This window comes from Ceratotherium simum, chromosome 9, assembly GCF_057802395.1.
Source record: "Ceratotherium simum simum isolate JZ-2026a chromosome 9, ASM5780239v1, whole genome shotgun sequence".
Taxonomy (NCBI): Eukaryota; Metazoa; Chordata; class Mammalia; order Perissodactyla; family Rhinocerotidae; genus Ceratotherium; species Ceratotherium simum.
In genome coordinates, this window is record NC_141908.1 from 39439284 (window position 1) to 39462377 (window position 23094).

Below are 23094 nucleotides of genomic sequence, written 5' to 3' on the forward strand. Positions count from 1 at the left end.
CCTGGTGAGAGGCGGTCTCAGGACTCTGGCCAGTCTTGTATGTTTGCACCTGGGGATTCCCATGTAGGAGAATCTGAGTGTGAATTTGCCTCCTGTCTGTGGCCCTAAGGCATTCTAGTTCTCTTCCTTGCGCACAGTCAGGCTTTACCAATGTGCTAAAAATTCTAGCTCATTTGTTCTTACTAGCGTTTAGCAGCATCTCCCTCAGGTGAGCAAGTCCATCTTTGGGGGTGCCTCTCTTTCCTTAATTTCAGTTTAGTTGGTTATACTGAGGTTTCAGCTCTCTGACGGGTTGAAGAAAATTGTGAATGGGCAGATTGTATGGTGTTTTTGTTGTTGTCATCAGGATGAGATCTTTGCTCTTTCTTCCTTTCTCCTAGAAAAATGTTATGTATTTTTATAGCTGCTTTGAATGAAGCTAATCTTTCCACTTGAAATACCAAAAACCTCTGGCCCCACTTTTAAATCCTTTTATTAGAACTTTTTTATTTTTCAGTAACCTGTGTACGTGCTGCCTCTGCACTAAATTGTGGACTAAAGTCATTAAACTGACTTTATTCCTTTGTTTAATCATCAGTGCCCAGCAGAGTTCCTTGCACAGAGTGGGTGCTCAGTAAGGTTTGTAGACATTGTAGTTTGCATTTTAATCTAAGTAAGGGCCTTTTTCTTATTGTACTTAATGGTGGCAGCATATTCCGTCTGTGCCCTGCCCACATCCCATGGCACTCTCCACCAGTTCATTGTCTTCTGACTCATCAGCTTCCTACTGCAATCCCCTGAGATATTTAGCCTGAAGGCTTTCTCTGCCACCAGTGTTGGGTCAGGTCAGAAGTGCCAGGAGGTTATCACCCCTAGGAGCAGCCCTCAACCATTAACTAACGGGAGCTGGACCAGTAGTCCAACTTCGTCACCCCTTAGTTGAGACATCTCTGAGGCCTGCCCTCTGCAGGCTCCCAGAAATTCACATAAATATTCAGACATTTGAAGTAGTTCCATGTATTAAGAACAGTCTACAAAGTCAAAGAGACTTGAGTGTATGCAATCTTTTTTTTTTTTGGAGGAGTTATACCTCTCAGCAGATTTTCAAATGGTTCTTTGCTTCTTCCCTCCCTGCAAAGAGTTAGGATAAATTGCAATAAAGGAAAATAAACATCTTTTTGTTCCTTTTAAACTTAAGACAATCGAGCAGTTCTTTCTCTTTCAGAGGACTGGCACACTGAAAATCTTTTTAGATGAGATGAGGAAATCATTGGGGCATTGTAGGTATATATGTGATCATATTTCAGTAACTGGGTTTTAAAGATAGGATTTCAGGTTTACTTTTATGCTACTGGTTATCATCATCCGCATGCATGGCAAAAATGTGCTGTGGTGTTACATTTTACGATTCCTTTCCTGCACTTTTGAAATGAGGGCTTATCCTCTGAAGTTTTGATTGAAATAAAATAGTGTTAGTCTTAGATTAGAGAACTATTATTTTAAATATAGGAAAATGCACTTTTAAAATAATTTTTTTTTCTGATTATAAATGTGATCCATACATTTGTAGAAAAATCTTTAAATGCAGAGAAGTACAAAAGAAGAAAGTAAAACCCACAGATATTTACCTGCATCCAGAGGTGACCACTGTTAGCATTTTGTTGTAAAAAATCAAATTCCTTTTTAAATTTATGACTATGTTAAAGTTAAGCCCCCGATATCATGATCACACTTATTTGAGGATAACACTGCTGAGGAGGTTAATGCTTATAGAATCAAAGACTTTTAGACCAAGGAAGGATGTTAGAAATCACCATATGCAGTCCCTTCCTTTTACAGGACAAGAACCTGAGATCTGGAGAGGTGGTCGGTCAGATACACATGGATGCCTGGATCAGAAGGCTAGTTGCTTTCCTCAGTGGTTGTGTCTGTGAGTATCTGTAGCCTGATCTTCCTTTGTGGGAATAGGCTTTGCGGGCTGGGCCTCCCAGGCTCCTGATGAGTCCTTTCCCTTGATGGATGCCAGATTGTTCTCTACAGGCCATATCTCGGCTTTACCTCTTAAGGTAATCAGTTTGCTGCTCCAGGGGTCTCCTTGCCTTAGGTTGCTGTGGAGGAGTTATTTGGTAGACTTGACTTCAGGTTAAGTAGCAGGAAACAGGGGTCTTTGGAATCTGTGTTACTGATACCATTTTGTCATCCAGTCACCAAGGCAGGTCTAAGTTTTAAAGCTGCAAAACACTGAGACCTAAGTCTTGGCCTGAAGCCTAAACCAGATACTATGTTAATATCCCAAAATTATTAGCCAGATTGTAAAAGATATGTTGACCTTTTGAGAGTTAACCTCTCTTTCTGTCATTTCGTGGATTAATTTTGTGTTTGATTTTAGTTCTTTTTATCTTTGTATAATAATTGCTACTTTGTGCTTTTAAATTTTAGTAAGTACTAAAAAAAACACCACACACAAGTGTTATGGAATCCAGCTGTAGCTCCAGATTTGACATTCAAATGTCTTAAAAAAAAAAATAGACTCAAACTATTTTGCTTATTCAAAATGTACCTTTTTATAAAAAAGTAAATACAAGATACACAGGTTTCCTGAATGACTCAAATGTTCCCTATAAGATGAATCAAGTAGTTAATCCCTAAATCATTCCTTTTCACTCTGTCACCAAAACATTCAAATTGCCTTCTCTATCTATTCTTGAACTTGACTATCTTGATGAAATGGCCTGACCCAGGAAAATCTTTCTGCCTCCTGTTAAAAAAACTGGCCTTAATACTTGAAGCTTTGGTCTAGTGGTGCATTGTGATGTTGACAAGTAAATATGACAAGCTAAACTAAAGATACAATTGAACAAAATCTTAGGCTCTAGAAGTTGCATAGAAGAAATTGGTGAGGTGGCAGTAAGTGATGCGCTTAAGAAGTTTTGCATCAGGATTTGTCTTCTATTGATGTAGTTCAGTTAGTTTGTTGCCTCAGATATCATGTCTTATGATCATTTTATTTAAATCTAAAAAACTCAGAGGGGGAAAACATCCTATCCATACTACCTAGCTCTAGCCAGTTTAAAAATAATCTCTTAGGTGGCACAGTCAAACCCTGCCATATTAGTATTAGTGGGATACAAAAAATTCAGTCCTGTGAAATATGGAGTTGGATCACTGCAAGGTTAATGAAGTCACCAAAGTAAGTCTGCCTCCAAAGCTAGCCAGCCACAAATTTCAGGAGTTTAGGCACCAATTCAGTTATTTTTAATTTTTTTAGATACAAATTCACGTTATCCAAATTTGCATAGTGTAGGGCAATTTATCACAAGATTTTGCTGTAATTTGTTCGTTACATAAAGCCTTTCCTTCACAGGTACCAGACTTGTTCCTATTCTGAATTTGTTGGTGACCAGAAACAAATTCAGGCTAGGCACCAATTGGTGTCCATTAACTATTACATAAAAGGAAAGCAGTAAAACTGTCATTAGAAATTACAGAAATCTTTAGTGCTGGTTAGGTATCTCTGACTCAGGAACACTGGCAATGGCCAAATCTTTAGGTCTGGCGTCTGAACCTGACCTCTTAGTTTGGCCAGAACCTGCTTAAAGCCATTAGATGTCTACATGCACAGTGCTCTGCCTAATAGGGAAGATACACATGGGCGCTCAGTGGTTTCCATAAGCTTTTAATCTACAATCTGCCTCCACTTTGGTGCACCGAGGAGAGGAAGAAAACATATTGTCAGCAGTAGGCGGTGGGCCCAGCTGTTTCAAGGCCACAGGAAACTTTCTTAAAACTGCAGATCCAGTGTGATTGCATAGCAGCATCCTGGGCAAAGTACCATGTTTCCCATTAGCTAATTTAAATGAGAATTTGGGACTTTAATTCCCTCCCTCCCTCCTAAGAAAATTTAAAAACAGGAAATGATCTAGGCCATCTCAGCTGGAGGTGTGCTTTTTACAAATAAAGAATTGGAAGAAAACCATGCCAAAGTGAATGAGCTACTTGACTGCAGCAGAAGTATCAGCTCCTGTACCATTGAAATATTAATTATGGCCTGATGTCTCTGGAAGCCAAGCAGCAGAGGACAGACCCTGTAAAGAAAAGTGAAGTTATCAGTCTTACATCAGGGTTCCCTGAAATTCTGCTGTCATGTTGATCAACTGGGATTAGGCTGAGGTTCAATTTCCCAATTAAAAAAGTGGCTAAAGCCCCATGCCTGCTAAGCTGTAGGGACTGGCTTCTGAGGTATGCAAATAAATAAGTTGAGAACTATAATAATGCTTCATATATGTAACCGATAAGCCAGGGACAAAGTTTATTCTCTCAGCTCTTACGTTCTAGAGAGAAGTTTCTGGTTCAGGCTAAAAACATTTTCAGTGTTCTAAAATAGACTGGCAAAGGTTAGAAATCTTAAATTTGCAGTTTTGTTTTTGAAAAGGGTGTGGTTTGAAGTTCAACCTCATGTTAGTTACAAGATGTGAGGTTGTTGAATAAAGAGAAATTTTAACTTTATCCCAGATTATAAAGACATTATTTAGGTTATTTAAAGTTTTTTTTCTAATTAGGGAAGCATTCAAAAAGATTAGTTCTGTACCTTAAAAGTGATCATCACATTATGTTGTGTGTTTTGTTTCTCCCATTCAGTAGGTATTGTAAGATATTGTAAGATGAGATGCTCACAAGGAGATGACTTGCCATGATTTTGACTTTCAAAGTTTAATAAACACTTTGGACAATGCTGGCAATATATGTGGTCTTTAAATTCCTTGTACTAAGTGATACACATTTTAGAAGGGTTGTTCTCAGTGCTGTTGTACTAATCAAGATAAATGGAATCATCAGCGAGCGTGTGTCATCTGCCTGTTGTCCACTGCTCTACCTTGGCAGAATCTCATCTTCTTCTATTAAATAGCTTTGTAAATATTTTGATTGAAGCACCTGAATGATTCATAATGACTTAAACCTGAATCAACATGGTGAAGCACAAAGTATGAATTATCCACATAATATTTTGGTAGTTCAAAAGCATAATTTGAACTTTTGGGGTAAATGAAACTGGTGATCACTAATGATAATGAGACTTTTTGTTTAGGGTTTTTATGGAATATTTCAAATATAGAAAAGTACAGAGAATGATGTAATGAACACCCATGAAATTATCATTCAAACTTAAAAAATCTTGTTTTGCCAAATTTGCTTAAGGTTTCTGAAGTTGGTGTTTATCCTTTTCATTATGTTTTTGTTTTAACTACATATGTATATTTTTATGAATACGGGCTTTTAGATGCTGAAACTTTTTGTTATGGTTATGATTTCCTGTCACTTTTTCCCTGGTATTAGTTAGTAAATTCCACCCACTAAGTACTTTGATGGAAGGGCCTTGTTCTCATTCCTTTTCTAGGCTAGGCTGCCAAGTCAGAGGTTCTCCAGGAGGTTTCTATTATTTTTCTTTTTCCATGAGTAGGAGTTAACTTCAGCAGTATTTTCCTTTTTCAATCTTTTCAGCTCTCCAACAATTTAGATGTTAAATATTAGCTAACTTTTAAATGCAGCATAATTTTTGGATTTTACTTTTCCTTGATATATTCCTATTTAAGCTTCCATAGGCAGTTTGACATTCTTGTACTTAAAATGAGAATCTTGGTATAGTTATCAATTTGGAAAAGAGTTCAACGAATAGGACCATATTAAGGGAAAAACACTTCATTAACCTACAACAGGTAGGAGTTCTGTTCTCTGTCATTGATGACAGCTGAAGAAGAGTTTCTAAGTAGTAATTACTCTTTGATTTATTATTTAGTCTCTGACTTACTGTATGACCCAGACAAGCAATCCTTTTTTCCCAAGTCATGAAATAGAAATGTATTTCTAAAGCATTTATGATTTCTCTTTCAGATTTATGCAAATTTTGTACTTCCCTGTTCTTACTTGCCTTATTCTTTACCCCAATTTCTCTTTGTATCTTCAAGGAGAGAAATTGCAGCCCATTTCTCATGTTTACTTAATGTTGAAATCCAGGGCTTGCCCATAACTTGGCTCCACGGTTTTGCTTCAGCTCTAGTGTCAACTAGGGCTGCCCATGTGGCTTAAGCTCCCTCCCTTGTCAGCTGAGGAGGATGTCAGAAAGAGAGGGACTCAGTCTTCTCAAACCTCAGCTCAGAACTGCTACTGCTTCATGGAGAGAGCCAGATTACACACTTCTGCTTTATCTCTAGGGCAGGAGGGTAAACCTGTTTTTTGCTACTCAGAAGTCAGTGCTAGCTCAGAGGTTTTACTGATTTCTGTTAAATGTTTCCTTTCTTCTTAATTTTAAGTAACTAGCAACCTTTAAAATTTGCCTCCCATGTAAGAACCTTTGTTTACAAATATCTCTTTTTATACAAAACCACTTATTAAAATGGGCAGTATTTCTTTAGGGAAAAAAACTCCTCAAAATATTTAAAGAAATATTATATAAATAGGAAATTAACAAAATTTTAAGACCAAAAATTGAAGTTGTTAAAAAATTAACATGAATTTCCATACCTTAAAATTCACCCTTTTAAAGTAAGGGGAAGTTCAGTGGCTTTTAGTATATTCACAAAGTTGAATTTGTGAATATACTAAATTGTGTTCAACTATCATCACTATCTAATCCCAGAATATTTCTGTCACCCCCAAGATAAACCGTGTACCTGTTAAGTAGTCATTACCCATTTCCCTTTCCCCCCAGTTCCTGGGAACCAATAATTTACTCTCTGGATTTGCCTATTCTGTGCATTTCATATAAATAGAATCATACAGTGTATGGATATTTATGTCAAGCCTCTTTTACTCAGCATAAAATTTTCGAGATCCATTGATGTTGCATTTCATTCTTTTTTATGACTGAATAATATTCTCTTGTGTGGATATACCACATTTTATCTATTCATCAGGTGATAGACATTTGGGTTGTTTTCATTTTTTGCCTATTAAGAACTACTATGAACATTCATGTGTGTTTTCGTATAGACATCTGTTTTTAGTTCTTCTTGGTATATACCTAGGAGTGGACTTGTTGGGTCATATGATTACTCTATATTTAACTTTTTGAGAAACTGCCAAACTGTTTCCAAAGCAGCTGCACTGTTGTACTTTCCCATCGGCAGCGTATGAGGGTTCCAATCCTCTACATTCTCACAAAAACACTTGATATTGTCTGTCTTTAATTACAGCTTTCCTAGTGGGCGTACAGTGGTAACTCATTGTAGTTTTGATTTGCATCTCCCTATTGACTAAAGACATTTGAGCATATTTTCACGTGCTTATTGGCCATTTGTATATCTTCTTTGGAAAAATGTCTGTTCAAATCCTTTACCCATTTTTAATTAGCTTATTTCAAGTGCTTTTATTTCAAATATGATTACTTTTGGGGAAAGAAAATTTTGTGAGGATGAATGATAATGTATAAGTAAAATACATGTGGAGAATTGACTGCCACATAACATGCAAAAACAGCAAAACTGGTTATGCAAATGAACATTGTCCACTGATAGGTATTATTGAAATGGTGCCAAATTAGTTTATAGCTTTAGTGTCAGATTTTAAAACATCGTTAATGTTAGAGATATTTTACTGTATTCTACTTAGAGTAATATTGGTAAAGTTTGTAAATTTGTTAACCATGGTCTGTCATGCCTTAATTATCTATCTGTGCTGTCTGATACTAGCCACATTTAGCTATGTAAGTTTAAATTGATTAAAATAAAAACCTCAGCTCAGTCACGCTAGCCACATTTCAAGTACTCAGTAGCCACACATGGCTGGTCCCCACCATATGGGATAGTGCAAATATACATTTCCATCTTTGCAGAAAGTTTACTTGGACAGTGCTAGTCTAGATTTATTTTATTCTGAAGTTTTTTACTCTAAGGAAAATGTTAATGGGATTTAAATTTTTTCTTAACCTGGGATAGTTTAGAGCCTTGTAATCTGAAATAGAAACTTGAGAGAAAGTACAGATTACTGTAGTGGATGGTAGTACACCTGTTTATGTTATTTCTTTTAACATTGTCCTTCGCTCCTGTGTATTTCATGTGTCTTTGATATTTGTAGCAATCTTCTAACGCCTCTAAAGTCATTTACAGTGTAAAGTTTGTGTTCTTCTTGTTTTCCCCAAAGGGGCAGATTGACTTCTCTCTTAATACCCTATGACCGTTCTGAAACTCCTTGAAATTTTACTTGCAGGTAACAGTGTAAAAGGGGAGAATGAAATTCTGAAGGTTTATGATGTGGTGGTTCTTTCCCTGTACACAGACCCATTGATTATTAAAAGTGGCTTTTCCCCATTCATTGTGAAAATAATAAATATTTGTGGCTAGATTCTGAAATTTAGACATTGAAAGCCCATCTCTAAGTCACTGGTGAACAAGCTGTCTGTTCACTAGTGTGTCCTTAGAAAAATCGGTATTTTGAGTTGAGGAAGTTGGTATGTTCTGAAAAGATAAGGGTTAGGTTCTCAGTTACTGCTTCTATTCTTTGTTAATACATTTTTCTCAAAGGCCATTCTGGGAATTCTTGATCCCTTCTCTCCTTTTACCTTTCTGTGTTCCAAACAGATTACTCTTGCTGTCATGTGTTTTTGTGTTTTTTGAGTCTCATTCTGTCCTTACGTTGCTGAGGTTTGTATCTTCAACATGCAGTGCATGATCCCTGATCATCTCACGTAAATTTCAAGGGTCAGTAGAGTCACCTGGACACTAATTAGCTCTAGCTAAGCATTAGTGACAAAATATGTACTATCATGATATTATGGAGACTGTCAGTGTGCCAGGTTGGAAAGAAAGAAACATTTTGTGCACATAGATGGTGTTTGGGAAACCTACTATCTAGAGAGTGATTTCTGTTTGTTTGCTTTTTTGTTGGTAGTATTTTGGAACTTTTTAAAGCCCTTAACGTTAAAAAAAATTCTACGAGACATAATTTTTATTAAAGTTAATTATTGTTTTTAACTCTTGAATTTATTAACATCTTAATAAAACTGACTGAATTTAGAATTATGTACAACTCTAAGAAGATGCATAAGTAAAATTAGGAGATAGAGAAGTTAACAGATAACCTGAAAGATCTTGATTTTCATCAGAGTTCTGCAAAGTATTTTAAAAACTGCCAGTAAAATTCATTGTCAGCTGATTTGAGTTTTGTTTTCTCATCTATTGGCAGCCTGACTGAAGAAATCTGTACAGTGTGTGTGAACATTAAAAAGTAAACATAATAAGAATGTGAATAGTTGCACATTTTACTGAGCCTTTTGATTCTGAGCTAGCTGCATCAATTCTACTTGCCTTTGAGAACTGAAGCATCGAGGCTCTGCTGTTCAAAGTGTCCATTGCTATCCTGATTTGGCAAACATGTTAGACATGGTTATGGTTCAAGGTGAGCATTTCTTCTTAGTATACATGTTGTCTATTCTTAGGAAGATTTTTTCCTTCATTTGCACACTCTGAACTTTTAATGACTAAACTTCCTGGTCCATGTTGGATATGCACATATATGCCTTTCTCAGAGAGGACCTTACCTAAGGAGGCCTCTGGTGTATTTCCTGTGATAAAAATGGTGACAACTGACCTTTATACCAAATGGCATTTTACAAAGTTGTAATAAATGGACTTTCTTCCTTTATAAGTGGGTTGTTAGCCGTGAACCTATGCTTTGAAATGTAGTTACAGGTAAGTACAGTAAACAGAAGATTGCCTGATTCTGTAAACACTGAAAACTGCTAATAAGCAGAGTGCGAGCACAGCCCCACATGGACTTGTTAGAAGAGTGCTTATGGTAGGAAAAGTTCAAGTGGCAATCAGAAAGATACTAAGATATTGTTACTGAAAACCATCCAGTCTAGCATACTCATATATCACCTCAGTGTACCTCATTCACTTGTCCCCACGTACCAGATCTTTAAAAAAGAAAAAAAAGTGCCATTTGATTAAGTCACTTCTTTATTTACATGACTTACCATTGCTCTGTGATTAAGACCAAAAACTTGGCCATGACCTACAAGGCCTTGTGTGACCGCCTTCCTCTGTAAGCAGAGCTTCCAAACTGGCAGCCCAGCTGGTACACAAGTCCAGGTTTCCAGCTTCTCTTAACGTAATTGTCATTGTTTATTGAGTGCTTACTATATGGCAGGAACTATTGTAAGCATTTTATTTGAATTAATTCATTTAATCTTCACAACCCCATGAGCCAGGTATTATTAGCTCTATTTTACAGAAGAGAGCATAGAAGCACCTAACAGTGAAGTATGTCATCTAAAGATACACAGCCAGGAAGTGACAGCACTGGAATTTCAGTCCAGGCCACTTAATCCTAGACCCCGTGCTCTTAACCACTCACTATGCTTCCTAAGATAGGCTGTCAGTGTAGCCCATAACACCACTGTTCATAATTTTACGTTTATTTGTAGAATTGTTTGATTGTAGTCTCTCTCCCCCACAAGTCTGTAAGCTCCATGAAGGAAGAACTGTGTCTTTTCCCCCTTTACTATTGTGTTTTTAGAGCCCATTACAAGTATCTGACATGGACTATGTGGTCAGTATGCATTTGTTGAATGAATAAATGCAAGTGATTTGCTGGGACCCCTCACTGAGCTTGAACAGGAGACCAGGCCCTTTTATGAGCAAAGATATTTAATCCTCTAGTTTATCATCATCTGTAAAATGAGGGAATGATATTGAAATTTCTATAAAGTGTGTTGGATTCTAATACAAAAAAATGTAGAACTTCATAATGGCCAAAGATTTATTTTCATAGTTTTGTTTTGATCACAAGTATGAGAATAGGTATTAATTAGGTTATGTTCAGTAACACCTATCTGTAATGTCAGTAATTAAAATACATTGGCATATGTAATCTAATTAAGGTTATGTTTATAGTAAATTAATTTATTTAAAACTTTTAAACAGCGTTCATATTTTGTTACAAAAAATACACATTCTACATTTGGCCATTTAATTTTTTATTTCTAATTATGTAGTGGAGTTCAAACTAAAAGAACTGCAAAAATGGAATTCGATAAGGGGAATTGGATTTTATAACATAATTTGTAATCATAGGAAAATTATTTTGGAGATACTTAGCAGCTCACTTTCTACATTCTTACTTTTGTGATAGCACATAATTAAACCAATTTCTTCCTATTTGAATATATGTAGATGTGATATAAGAAGAAAATTTTATTAAGTTGTATGAAATATGGAGACAATATTGTGTCATAAAAAGAATTGTTTTCTTTTATTAAAGTAATAAATCATGGTGAAGTGAAGAAACTTAAACAGAATATGACTGAACATTTTCTGTTGTATCAAATCTAATGGGTTTTTATGAAAGCTAGTAGTTTAGTGGCAGTGTAAAACTGAGTTTTAGGTGAAACTGAAGACTTAAAGGACAAAGTTTTGAATGACTGTGAGATCCGTAAGACCTGCAGAGGTCATCCAGCTTTTTGAGCAGTGTTTCAGCTTCACTAAGAGTTGTGGGTGTCAAGTAAAGTGACAAAGTGGCCCATGTTCCAATCTAGCTCTTTTCAACTAAACCATAAGTCAGTGAATTGATTAAATAAAGCATAATAAATTAGTACCTGCTCCATGGCAAGCTGAATTTGGGAAGCAGTCTAGAAAGATGTACCTTTGTGTATCACCAGCAATGTGCCATTGTCATGAAGTGTAGAATAATGGTTACTGAAAGTCATTCTGTTTTGCTTGAGATGGTTTCTCTTGCACATGAACGCCTTGAGACTGGATCATAGCCAATAAAAGGTGTGAACCCAATGACAATCTCTGTAGGTTGAATAAGACTATTTGGGCAATGGTCATTGTAGTCGTAGCTATGCATGCAAAGAATGGTTATGGTCAGAATTATGGTAACATTTTAAACACAAAGAAGAATATCTTCTGTGTAACTTGTATGTAACTTTATAGTCATGTACCTGTTTCCAGCCCTGTGATAATATTCCTTTTGAGTTGTTTTATCAACACCCTTGTGTAAGGTGTAACTGTAAACAAGGGTGGGACAGAAAACACAGAGAAAAGCAAGTGGCCGGAGCAAGGAGTTTATCACATGATGATTCACCCTGTAGTAGTGATCTCCGCACTAGCCTGTCAGCTTTGTGTGAAAGTTAAAAATAATTGTAAGTGACATAGTGGAGCCTTAAGGCCATAAAAAGAACATTTTTAACTGGCACAAAGCCTTTTTAAAAGTACATTTGTATAAACCATACAATGGTTCCATATATTTTCTCATTTACTAGTTGTCTTCACCATAATCTTTGGAAGTTTATATTATTTATGTTTTACACACCAGGAAACAAACTAAGAGAAATCTGTGACTTGCCCAGGATCTTGTATCTAGTGAGTAATAGAATCAGAATCCAAACCTTAGTTTTCTAATGTAAAAAGGAAAGGCCTCTGTTTGACCATGGTGTTGCTCTGAGCTAAGGTGGGAGATGCCATATGTATAAAGTACCCCCGAGTTTAGAGTTTTGGTTTGTTTGGGTATGATGTTTATATAATAATTCGAGTTAAATTTAGATAGACTTGTGCTGAAAGAACTTGACTATTAGAATAGTTTCTGCAAATACTGTTGCATACTTCTTTTCTTTATATACCGTTTTGATTGCTGAGTAAGGACATTGTACTACACCACTGCCAGACGGGCCTGGCTCATAGGAACTCAGTGGTTCCAATGAATGAATGAATGAATGAATGAAAGAAAAAGATTTTACAGGTATTTATGTCTTGTAAGAGAAGCTCTTTTGGGAATAAATATGGTGATGAATCATAACACGTAAAATAAGTAGAAAACTCCTGAGATGTGCCTAAATCGTAAATGAAATGTTGATTTGTTTCTTCATTTAGGCAATTACTCACTTCTGAATTCTTTCCATAGAATCAGACCATATTCTAGGTAGACCCTTCATTTTTTTCAATTTCTTCCCTCTATACCCACAAATTTATCACTGCCACCTGCTAAATTATTTCTGACGATTGTCTGTGATCCTACAGCAGATTTCTGTACACATGTACTACAAATCAAATTTTACATTCTTATGAAACCAAATTATAAAAATATTTTTGAGGGAGAGGTGTAAGATGCAGGTAGAATATAAACTTTAAAAAATATGAAAGCCTAATTTAACAAATGTTTGTTGAGTGTGCGCTAGGGGCATCGTCTTCTTCAGCACTTACTGGGACACGTTATCCTTACTAGAATTCCTTCACTTTCTCCTCCTCAGCACTTTCTTCATTTCCTTCAGAGATAACTCTTCATTTGGTCTTGCTCTGACCACTGAGGCTTTTCCAGACATGGTACCTTGCTGAATTTGCATATATACCATGTGCTCTTCCCTTGTTTTTTAATTTTTTTTCTCCATACCACTCATGTTGTCCCACCATTCTAAAAAAGTGAGGAAGCGTTCACAAAGAAGAAATCTTCCCCAACTCTGTCTTGACTGTTTGACACTCACTGTCTCCCTTATATCCAGGTATCCAGTATATGGTGGTATATGGTACTCAGCTTTTAAAATAGCTGGGGATCCCCAGTGATCCCCACCTCCTGGAATTCATGCCTTTGTGTAATCCCTTCCCCTTGAGCATGGCCTGAATTTGTTATTCACTTCTAATGAGTAGAATATTCCTTAGGATGTTGGAGTGTCACTTCCAAGAATAGCAGTGTTTTTAGTATCATGATTCTTGATAGCTTTCTGGTGAAAGAAGCTAGGATCTGCTCCTGAGTGAGTGTTTTAATAGTTTTTAACATTGTGAAATTTTGGGTTGTACATTTTTGTTTTTCCATCACCATATATATGTCTCCCTTCACCCCTTGTGCCCACCCCCCACCCCCATTGCCCCTGGTAACCACAATACAGTTTTCTCTGTCCGTGTGTTGGTTTATATTCTACATATGAGTGAGATCATGCAGTGTTTGTCTTTCTCTTTCTGGCTTACTTCACTTAACATAATACCCTCCAGGCCCATCCATGTTGTTGCAAATGGGACGATTTTGTCTTTTTTATGGCTGAGTAGTATTCCATTGTATATATATATACCACATTTTCTTGATCCACTCGTCATTCGAGGGACACTTAGGTTGCTTCCACTTCTTGGCTATAGTGAATAATGCTGCGACGAACATAGGAGTGCGTAAGCCTCTTTGGATTGTTGATTTCAGGTTCATTGGATAGATTCCCAGTAGTGGGATGGCTGGATCATAGGGCATCTCTATTTTTAATTCTTTGAGGAATCGCCATACTGTTTTCCGTAGAGGCTGCACCAGTTTGCATTCCCACCAGCTGTGTATGAGGGTTCCTGTTTCTCCACATCTTCTCCGACATTTGTTGTTTTTTGTCTTGGTGATTATAGCCATTCTAACGGGCATGAGGTGATATCTTAGTGTTGTTTTGATTTGTATTTCCCTCATGATTAATGATGTTGAACATCTTTTCATGTGCCTATTGGCCATCTGTATATCTTCTTTGGAGAAGTGTCTGTTCATTTCCTCTGCCCATTTTTTGATCAGGTTGTTTGTTTTTTTGTTGTTCAGTTGTGTGAGTTCTTTACATATTATGAAGATCAACCCCTTGTCAGATGTATGTTTTGCAAATATTCTCTCCCAGCTGGTGGGTTGTCTGTTCATCTTGACTCTGCTTTCGTTTGTCTTGTAGAAGCTCTTTAATCTGATAAAGTCCCACTTGTTTATTTTTTCTTTAGTTTCCCTAGTCTGGGTAGGCATGTCATCCGAAAAGATTCCTTTATGACCAATGTCAAATATTGTGTTGCCTATATTTTCTTCTATGAGTTTTATAGTTTTAGAGACCTGTGACTTTTTACAAAGAGCTGTCCAAAGGGTATCTGGAAACAGACAGGAACAGGTGAGTGAGGCACCGTGCTTTCAAAGGAAGGCTTGTCGTCATTTCTCTTGACTACCTTAGTGGTCTTGGAGAAGGCATTATCCCTCTCTGAGCCTTATATTCTCATCTCTACAATGGATGGAGCTGAACTTGAGGATTTTGATAAATCTCTTTAATTCACATTCTCTACATTCAGAAATCTAATATATTGCTTTTTGATAAAGTTTCATTTAAAATAAACAAATCCCATCCAGGTACAGTGCAGTTATTTTTTTCCTTAAGAAACCGTATGTTGTAGGTATGAAATTTATGTACCATTTTAAATCTTCTGCTATTATTTCACTGGATATTAGCATATCTGGCCTCTTTTTTGAGTTACTATTTATAATAACTTCCTAGAGTTATACTTTTTATAGTTATAAAGGCAGTTTCAATGTGGTTAAGACTATCTTAATCTTTTTGAGTTTGTATCCCTAACAAATCAGAGGTTTCTGAAGCTAAAAATTACTTGCTAGGAGACAATGATATGTGTTCCTTTCTCTACACTGCATGTATTTGTTTCTCTTTTGGAGTTGGTATGGCATGCCTGAAACCACCTTCTATGTTCTAAAATGTTCCTGGTATCTAACAATGGCACTCGAAATGCTGGTATGGGGTTCCCTTGACCCTTCGGCCTCCCAACTTAGCTGGGTGCAGACAGATGGTTTATTGCAGGGAGCCCTCTTTTCAGAGCCCCTTCTCTCTCAGGTCCGAGGTTTATTAACCCTTTCTTTTCAGTGTCAGAGCATCAAAAACTAAATTCTGCTCACTGCATTAAGCCCTCTGTTGTTCATGTGGTTTACAAAATTTTCTTGTCATTTGGAATCAGTGGAGTAATTTTTAAAGCTATGTTTATCAAATAAAACAAAAGTATGTATGTTAAAAACATAGTTATGTCCAGCAATACTTGAACAAGATACAGTAGGAGGACACTCAGGTGAGGGGAGTCTGGATTCCTCCGGTCTGGTACTTGTGCTGATGAGCTCCAGCACCCTGGCCACAGCCCTCCCTACCCCCACCTCCTTTGAAAAAATAACCAACAGTGTGAACCATTTTTTTTTAGCTGTTAGTCATTATTAAGGAAACAATTAGGCGAAATCTTATTCTCAAATTGTGTTTTTAACTAGACACATTAAAGATACTAGATCAAACAGTTGGATTTACTTAAAACATTTTTAGTCAATTTAAGGGTGTGCAAATTATTAATACCAGATGGCATCTACCTAGGATTTTTGAAGTGTGAGATTGGGATACTTGTAGCCAAAATATGTGAATTTAGCTTATGAACAGTTATTGCACCAGCAGATGGGTCAGGGCCACTGTGAACATATCATTGTGAGGGGACTTAGGACATTAGTTGTCCACCTTTCTTTCCTGCTAGGCTTCTGCTACCTCTGTGGTAACAGACATGGTTACCAAATGAAATTTTAAAAACTCTTTGGAGGGAAAGCAAAAGTAATATCTATGAGGAAAAACATATTTACTAGAATTTTTTGAGGGAGTTAAAACATCCATAAGTAAAGTAGATGTATTTTTCATAGACTTTCAAAAAAACTATAACACTGGGGCCAGCCCAGTGGCGTAGTGGTTAAGTTCGCATACTCTGCTTTGGCGGCCCAGGGTTCACAGGTTCGGATCCCAGGCGCAGTCCTATGCACTGCTTATCAAGCCATGCTGTGGCAGGCGTCCCACATATAAAGTAGAGGAAGATGGGCACGGATGTCAGCCCAGGGCTAATCTTCCTCAGCAAAAAGAGGAGGATTGGCAACAGATGTTAGCTCAGGGCTAATTTCCCTCACCAAAAAAAAAAAAACTATAACAAATTTCCACTTTTAATGGCTGTTTTTAAAAATTGCTGTTGGACTTTTAATGGTGAGAGTAGCTGATTTGTCATAGATGGTTGAAGTTTGGACGTGGGAAATAGCAAGTTGGAATAAGCAGGCTTTTTGGAGGAAGAAGTGCAGATAGCAGTGTTCCTTAGGAGTCGATGCAGGGAATGGTTTTAAACATCTATCTAATCTGTATCTAGGAGGGCATGAGTCTCTCGATTTTACCGGGGAACACCCTAGAAGGCTGACGAAAGTGTCTTCTGCTCATTCTCCTAACTTCTACTTGTTCTCCCCGCTTGGTTCACATTGCTAATCTTTATTTTGTAGAAGTTTTTTAGTTGGACTTGAGTGAGGGTTGAGTTCATACATCTCAGTTGGTGGCACTTTGTCATCATTGGTCTGGACCAGGCCAATGTTTTATTTATTAACTCCTTGTCATCACCATCCCCTACATACACTCCCACCACCACCATAGGTACTTATTCTGATGTGTTTAGTGTGATTCTTTTTGTTTGTATATACTCTAGTATAATGTGTATTTTGTATTATGTAAATTGTTACATAAATGGTATTCTTCTCATTCAGTTAATATTTTCACCCAGCAATTGATTTTAAAGCCAGCCCTGGTAGCTTAGTGGTTAAGATTTGGCTCTGTCACCACAGCGGCCTGAATTTGTTTCCTGGTCAGGGAACCACACCAACCCATTTGTTAGTTGTCATACTGTGATGGCTGCATGTTGCTGTGATGCTAAAAACTATGCCACCAGTATTTCAAATAGTAGCAAGGTCACCCATGCTGGACAGGTTTCAGTGGAGCTTCCAGACTAAGACAGACTAGGAAGAAGGACCTGGCCACTCACTTCTGAAAAGATTGGTCATGAAAACCCTGTGAATAGCAGGGCAGCATTGGCTGATATAGCACTGGAAGGTGAGAGGATGGCGCAAAAAAAATGGACAGGGTTCCCCTCTGCTGTACACAGGTCTAGGAGTCAGAATTGACTCCAGGGTACTAATAACAACAACAATTTATATTAAAGATCTGTCCCTGGTCTTGTGGAAATATTAGCTTGTTGATTCAGACTGCAGTTGAGTATATCATGATGTACATTCATCCTGTTTACCTCTCCACTCCTGTGATGGGCATCTAGATTGCTTCCACCATCACAAAGTGGACTGCATGTCCCTTGGGATCTGTGTGACAATTTCTTTGGGAACTGTGCTAGAATTGCTGGGTCATAGACTATATAACTACATTAATTTGTGTAAACCATGCCTGATGGTCTCTAGAATGACTGAATCCAGATATCACCACACCCCACCAACTCTTGGCATGGTCCAGCTTTCTAATTTTTGCCAGTCTGTCAGGTATAAAATATCTCATTTTTAGTTTATAGTTCTCTGATTATTTGTGAACTTCATCATCTCTCCATCTGCTTGTTACCTTTTTGGGTATCCTTTTCTGTAAATTTCTATTTATAGATTTTGCCCATTTTTCCGTTGGGGTTCCCATCTTCTTATGTTGATTGGAGGGACATTCTCATATTCTGGATATTGGTTCCTTATCAGATCATTACAAAAATCTTCTAATCTCTCATCTGCCTATAAACTTTATGCACTGAACAGAAACTCTTAAATGTGCTATCAAAATCTTTTTTTTTTTTTCCTTATGGCTTATTAGGTTTTGTAAATGCTTCCTTACCCCTAGGTTTCAAAGATGTTCTCCAACATTTTCTTCTTTTAACTTGATAGTTTTGCGTTGCACTATTCGGCTTCTCTCCATCTAGAGTCCACATCCTGTCACTGCCCTGATTAAAGGTCTTCAGGTGGCCTCAGTTGCCTACAGAGTGAAGCCAGAACACTCATAGGGCATATGAAGGCCCTCAGGATCTGTCTGACATCTTTTCCCCTCTTTGGATGTGCCCAGATTGCCTCTCATTCACCTTCATATTACAAGTACATAGAATTCGATGTTTTCTAAAGACACTCTCTAACAGAAAAGTGAGTATTGTAGCATAATTCAAAAGGTATTTTCCCTACTTAAATCATTTTAAAGCCTAGAAAGAGGTATTCTTTTTCTTAATTTTTCAATAGAAATATTTCTGTTTAAACTATAAAGGTAGTACATTCTCATTGTTTCAGAAGTCAAACAATACAGAAATGTGCAAAGTAGAAAATGAGAAATTCTAAATACCAACCCTTTCATATTTTTCTCTTTGCTATATGTAGAATCATTTGGGTAGGGGGTTGGGAAGACATTCCAAAAATCCCAATGCCCAGGCCATGTCTCAGACCAAATAAACCAGAACTGCTGGGAGTGGGACCCAGGCATTGGTATTTTTAATAGCTCTTTAGGTGAGTCTAATATGCAGCCAATGTTAGAAATACTAGCTTTTACAACACTTTAAAAAATGAAGTGAGTCATATCAAACATATTGTTCAGCATCTTGCTTTTTTTCCTCACTACTAAGTGAGATTTAAAACCCTAACTTTGGTTTAAAATTTAATGAAAAACTCTGTTTATTTTAAAAATGTTATCAAGTATGCCAGTCCTGTTAATCAACTTGATTAGCATTATAGAGTAATTATTTTAAAGTGATTAAGTATTCTCGTGAATAATGATAACTTCTGACTTACGTGTTAGTAGTAGTATCAAATTATTTTCTTTTTACATTAGGATTCATAGTTTTTCAAAATTCATAATAGCCAGTGGGTTGTCCTTGTGGGTTCTTTGTTTTCATTGTGCCAAATGGCACAATATACTCAAGTGCTCAGTAGGAACTAAGATTAATAAAAATTAGAAGCCAAAAAAATCAATTTACTCAAAATTAAATCATCTTTTTTTTTTTTTTTTTAAACTAGGAAGTCATCTTTTCTCTTATCCTCAGTCACTTCCTCTCCACTGGCTGCTTCTCCTTAAATCTCCCTCTCCCCAGATTTTAACAGCAGCCGGAAACTTGCTTTCACCTCCTGAGAACTGGCCCGGGCTCCCTGTTACCTTTCACTGTTAGGGTATTTCAGTCAAGTAGCCGATGCCATCTCCTTTTTCTCAGCCCTGTTCCCTGCTCAGCTCCCCACAGCCCTGCGGTTCCTCCCACTGTTCTGCTCCGAAAGATTCTCTGGTTTTCCTCACAGAGGTTTTTCACGCCTCATCTTGCCCAGCAGCAATTGGCCACATTGACTACCCACTCCTTGGTGAAGTTTCATTTCTTCCCTGCCTATTAGGATACACTTTTTTTCTGTGTCTCCTTTTATCTTTCTGACTCCTATTTCTTAAGTTCTGTTTCCAGCTATTTTCCTCCTGCTTATTTTTTTGTTACCTTTTTCCCCCCTTCTTATGAAAGTATTATACATATTTACAGTAGAAAATGTGGAATAAAAAAGATAGACTATCGAAAATGTCACCACTTAGAAATAGCATTTTGGTTTTGATTATTTATGAAAATGGGATCATGCTGCATACACAGTGTTTATACATAGCCCTTTAGTTTCTCCATACCTAATAATACATATTTACCAAACTATTTGTTTTTAATGTTGGTTACTGTTTCAACTTTTTAAAATTCTTTTAAATTAAAGTGCATACAGTTAAAGTCAAATTATACTGAAAGGCAATAATAAGTAACAATAGTCCTTTGACCCCCATGCCTCATTATTTTCCCCAGAGGCATACACTTTCACTTATTTTAGCTATTTTTTCTGATATTCATCTCATTATTTCTAAATAACGTGGTTATACTGTTTCTCGAATCATCAGTATTAGACGTTATTTACTTATTATTATGTAAGTGAAAATGACTGCCTTACACCCCTTTTCTCTCTTTCCATTTTCCTAATACTGATATATCACAATTTTTAAAAATGAAATCACTATTCATTGTTTGCATTATTTTGACTACGTAAATATCATTTACTAATGAGCCACGTAGTCTTTTGTATTTTTGTACAAATATTTTTCCTTCAGTGGAAATACTTGCTTCATTTTCCATTTCCTTAATTTTGTTCTGATCTATAGCTGAATCGTCCCACACCCTTCTTCAGCCTCTTACTACCATTTTCCATGTGGTGGTCAATCTAGCAGATAATGAGTGAGTTCCATTGTTTTCTTTTGACCCACCCTCTTGGGGTCAGCCCTCTGTCTTCCTGCTCCAGACTGGGCTGGCTGCTCTCTGGGCCTGCTTCACAATGTCATTGCACCTGAGTAACCCTCATCAAGGGAGCAAAGGTGTCCCTGACGCTCCTGCATGTCATGTCAAGAGATAAATTCCGTAATACGATGATGTTAGCAAATTTGGGGATTTGAGGAGGTCTCAGAAAGTCTCTAGTCCCTGTAGGTGTCAAGCACTTGCTGCTTGCAATGAGCATGGTTCACCCGTGCCTGCTCATTTGTCTGCTCATTTGTCAACACATTTTTCCTGGATTTTCAAGAATGCTTGTCTAGGTCTGACCATTGGTTTACCTCTCTTTTCCCCTTCCCCTCTCCCCACCCGTGTAGATCCCTTCTCCCAGTCTTCTTTCATTCTTCTATGCGATTATTGATGACACTGCTAACATCTTTTGGTCTTTTGAGTAAAAGGGAATGGAATCCAGGGGTGCAAAATTCGTTTAAAATGAGGCTGACATTTTCAGACTTAAGGAAGTAGGCAGGCTCTTGCCATTATAAAATTGGATCATTTTCTTTTTAAAATTTAGGAACTTTAAGTGATTCACTGATGATGAGGGAAAAGCTGTTTGCACTGAGCATATTTCTCATTATACTTCAACTCAAGATACTCATCTATTATATTACATCAGGCAGTTTGCTCTGTTTTCAGCACTTTAGGATGAGAGGTTATATATTTTCATTATGCGTGTTCTGCAAATCATTTTACCTCAGCATTAAAATTGTGTTTGTTTTTTTTTAAACTGTGGAGGGCGAAATGAGTTCTGTTTAAGACAAAAAAGACTTCTTAGTAGTAAAAAAAAAAGGTGACCTTTTATACACTCTTACCTGAAGTTCAGTTGAAATACCAACTGTGCCAAAAATATACTGTCAACTAGAAAGTTATTTGCAATAGTATGAATAAGTAACTTAAAATATACTTTAGTTATTTGAAAGTAGATGAGCAAATTATGAACCCGATATGTCTGAAGTGATGATTAATAACATTAAGGATGATTTGTTTTAGAATAAAATGTTTGAACTAGGCAATAACATAGTAAAAACACTTTAAAATATGATAGTAGATTAATTTCATTATTCAATTATTTTTTTAGTTAGATTTTTTAATATGAAATTTTCTAAACCAACTGCAAAGACTTTTTGTGGCATACTAAATGTTCTCATTATTGATAAAATGCATTTAATATTTCTTTTAATTTGGAAGTAAACAGTTATAATTTTGTAAAACCAAATGGAAATTTTAGTTTTGCTGTTTTCTTGTCCTGTAAACTTGGGCAAATATTTTAACTGCTTTGAATCTATTTCTTTATCAATGAAGTGAGAATAATTCTTACCTCTAGAGTTTTGTTTTTTTAACTCAGTGAGATTAAATAATTGGCCTTTATTCTATTTTTTTAAACTTCTGTCTTTTCAGTAATAAAAGAAAATTGTTAAAACAATAGGGTACCATTTTTTCAGACTGACAAAGACTGGAAAGAATGGTAGAATCTCGTACGAATGAGGGTCTGAGTCGCGCTCACGTTGCCACAACTCTTCTGTGGAGGACGTCGGCGCTGGGCAGCACCAGCCTTAAAAAATCCAAAAAGTACATTTGTTCCATGACCTCTAATATACTGTAGGGCAATAATCTCCCAAGTGGACAGAGATTGTTTTCTGCTGAGTTCTTTAGAGTATTGAAAACTATAAATCTAAATATTAAGTTAATACATCATACAACAGACTTCTAGTAACCACTGAAGGTAGTCATTTTTTTTTTTTTTAAGACAGCTGTATGGTATGTATTTTTAACCTTTCATTATGGTAAATTGATATCAGTTTAAACATATATTTTTTAATAACTACAGTGATATGCTGACTTTTGCTGTCCTGAGTTCAGCTACATTTGCTTTTAAACGTTTTTGAGTGCCCTGCCTTTTCCCTTGGCTCTTTGCCTGTTTTATAGCTCCAGGTTCCCCTTCGTCCTGCCGGTTTTTCCTACTCTTTAGTTCCCTGTTTTGCTTACCCAGTGCTAGGTGTAAATCACATGGAGAAAATAAATACTGATTGAGGAGAAGTTCTCTTCTCTTAAAAGAAAAAAATCTTCTAATTCTTTAAAGTGTGACTTTAGGAAATGGTCTCCCAGTTTTTCTGGAAACTTACAGGGTGTTGGTTAAGAGCGTAGGAGTCAGGTAGACCTGGGCTTGAATCCAGATATTGTCACTTGCTAGGTGTGTGACCTTGGGCAAGTTATT

At 36.7% G+C, this 23094-nt stretch overlaps 1 protein-coding gene across 3 annotated transcripts in view; it reads left to right on the forward strand.

Moving 5' to 3' along the window:
• PKP4 (plakophilin 4) overlaps positions 1-23094 on the forward strand; it is a 241542-nt gene that overhangs the window by 17029 nt on the left and 201419 nt on the right. Inside the window, exon 2 of one of the 3 annotated variants that reach the window (XM_087435240.1) lies at positions 1819-1909. The exons of the other annotated variants lie outside the window; for them this stretch is intronic. The gene's annotated coding sequence lies outside the window, so the exon portion shown is untranslated. The remainder of the gene's footprint in view (positions 1-1818; positions 1910-23094) is intronic. 3 annotated transcript variants of the gene reach the window in all.